The sequence below is a fragment of the Camponotus floridanus genome, unplaced genomic scaffold, assembly GCF_003227725.1.
Source record: "Camponotus floridanus strain SB8 unplaced genomic scaffold, Cflo_v7.5 scaffold209, whole genome shotgun sequence".
In the NCBI taxonomy this organism is placed as follows: Eukaryota; Metazoa; Arthropoda; class Insecta; order Hymenoptera; family Formicidae; genus Camponotus; species Camponotus floridanus.
In genome coordinates, this window is record NW_020229336.1 from 96,583 (window position 1) to 99,910 (window position 3,328).

Here is a 3,328-nt window from a genome sequence, read left to right on the forward strand (position 1 = left end):
TTTCTTTTTATCTAATTTTCAATTTCTGTGTACCAAATTTCAAACAAAAATTTTTAATTTTATTGCGAAATTTAACAATAATTAATGATGATTTGTATAATATTCAACAATATAATTACGATTTTTATATAAATAATATCTTTTGCAAATATAATAGGTAAAGAAATAGTAATAGCAACATATAGTGATGAGAAAAACTTTAATGTTGAAATCCTACCTTGTCTTCCTCGCTTGTAGAAAAATAATAAATTCTGCAAATTTATACATAATAATAAATTCTGCAAATTTATACATAAGAAATAATAAAGTAATGCAAGCTTAATTTATAGGAACAAATAATAAAATAAGTTTATATATTAGAAAACATTACAAAAAATATATATATATTTTTTTGTAATGTTTCCTAATATATAAACATATGCAACATATATATATATATATATATATATATATATATATATATGTATGTATGTATATATATATATTGCATATATGCTCATTTCCAATCTTTCTTAATTATTATTTCAGTTTATTACGCTCTACTCACTCATGTTGGTCCAATCTTCATCAAACAATCTGTGTGTGTGTGCGTGTGTGTGCGCGCGTGTGCGTGTGTGTGTGTCTACGTGTACGTTTATGTTTATAAGCGAATAGAGCGTAATAAACTGAATAGAAATAACTATTTTGCAAATTTTACGATAATTATTGAAATATTAGTTAAAATTGATTGGCAAATTAGCACATGTTTTGCGCGCCTGGATTGTGAGATATGTTCTTTAGATATATCAATGACAAATGTCATATGGCAACGAAAAGTTTGGCCGTGTGCTTTTCGACTTTTGTCTTTTCGTTGCCGTTAGATATGCGCTGTTGATATGCCTAAAGCACACATCCCAAGATCTATATACGTTTATTTGCCAATCCTTTTTAATTAATATTTTAATAATCGCAAAAATTTGCAAAATGTTAAAAGACTTTTCTGTTCGATTTACTGCTTTCTACCCGCTCATGAGCATTGTCCAATCTTTATCAAACATTCTGTATATGTACATATGTAAATGTACAGAAGTTTCTGTATATTTATTTATAGCTAGGTAGCAAAATTTGGTAGTGTAGCAATAAATTAAATCATGCTTTTGCAACAGATTCCGTGTTTTCTTAATGAATTTAATTTCTGCCTTGTCGATGTAGTACAATGATTAAAATGCAGCAAACTTAATTATTATTGTTATATCGTAATAACAAATATATAGCAAATATCAAACAAAATCCATTATATCATTAATAGCAGAAATGTAGTAGAAATTACAAATGATTTGCTGTTACAGTACAATAAGAAACGTAACATGGATGCAGCACATTCTCTGAAACTGACAATAAAAACAGCAAAAATTGAGCACAATTTGCCGTCATGATGTAATAATCTATTCTTAACGTAATAGATTTATAGTATTGGCAGTGAATTTTGGAATACAGCCTTTATTAATTGAAGGCAGAAATGCAGCAAAACACTAACAAAAATCACAATGCGACAAAACAAGGCTACCAGATTGATCAGCGTCCAGCGACAGTACGATTTGTATCCGTACCACTTTCGCACACTAAGACCTGAGCTCTTATCCATGTACGCTCGATGTTTGACCACTTTCGGTTATTTTCGGTTTACAGAGGAAGACAGATAAATTAGCTTCTGTTCTCTTCTCTCCTGAGAGATCTATTGTATCTTACCTATCTCTCTACAATAGCTATGTGATCCTCGAAATCGAGTTGGCGATGTAAAATATGTGACGTTTATTATCACAATCTTTCCCTATAATCTTTTTCTATTAATTCTTTTTTTTTAACTTTATATATTGTATAAAAAATGTATAACATTAATAAATAATAATTAATATATAAATTTTACATAAATTTTTACATAAAAAGATAAATGTTATATTACAAAAATAGAGGTATAAAAATGAAATATGCAGGATATCTCAGACCATCCATACTACACCTTTTTTAAAATGAAAATAAATGGCTTTTATTAAAAATCGCGAACAATTTTGAAGTAAATCGAGTATGCTCTATCAAATAGTGATATTTTCAACTTCTGATTCCGACCGAAAATACGCCATCCGGATCAGAAGTTGAATTTTTTTAGAGGAACATGGTACTGTTTATTACAGATTCGAATTGTACATTGAAAAAATAAGAAACTTTTGTATCAAACGCTTTTTCTCAAAGTGCCTTTATCAACCTTCAAATTGACCTTGAAAGTAACTGTAAGATTAAGATTCCGGATAGCGTGTGCACGTGTGCGTGTGTGTGTAAGGAAATGTAAATAATATTTTGACCTTTTATTAATTAGAAAATTGATTATATTTTATTATTTTATTACAATTTTATTTTTTATTTTTATTTATTATTTATTATTTTATTTTTATTTTATTTTGGTTATTCATTTATTAAATTTTTTACATTTCCTTTTTAACGAAAGAGACTACCACCTTCTCGCGGTTTCCGTTGAGCAACAGGATGTACGTCATACATTAATACAAAATAAAATTCTATTAAAATAAATTTAAATATTTTATTACAATTATTTTTTTATTTACAAGAATTTTTTTTAAATAAAAAAGCGTACATATTGGCCAAGAGTGAAAAAATTTAGATAAAAATATGTTAGATAAATTTAGATAAAAATATATCAAATTTGTTTTTGTATATGTTGTATATATTGTATATGTTGTATATTTATTCTCTTTTTTAAACAACATATAAACTTTTATAAAAAAATCAATAGGAAAATATGTGTAATAATAAGTATCGCACATGTTACCGTCAATTCGTTAACACGAGATTTCGAGGACACATAGCTTGTATTCAGAGAGATAGGTAAGATATAATAGACTTCTCAAAAGAGAAAGAGATAGAAGCTAATCTATCCGTCTTTCTCTGTCAAAGGTAACCGAAGATAACCGAAGATAACCGAAAGTAGTCGAACGTCGAGCGTACACGAATGAGAGCTTATGCCTTAGTATGCGAAAGTGGTGGGGATACGAATCGTGCCGCCGCTGGACGTTGCATGGGCAATCTGGTAGCCTTGCGACAAAATGTGGCGAAAATTGAATATGTCTCATATACAGGGTGTTTCATAAGTGGTGGGCAAATTTCAGGAATGGATTCCTCAGGAATGGATAAGATTTTTGTAATACAAAATTTTGTCTCATTTCTCGTCTTAGAAGTCCTTTTACAGACATCAACAATGTTGCCGAACTTGAAAAACATTGTTGATGCCTGTAAAAGGACTTCTAAGAAAAAGAAGGGAGACAAAATTTTGTAT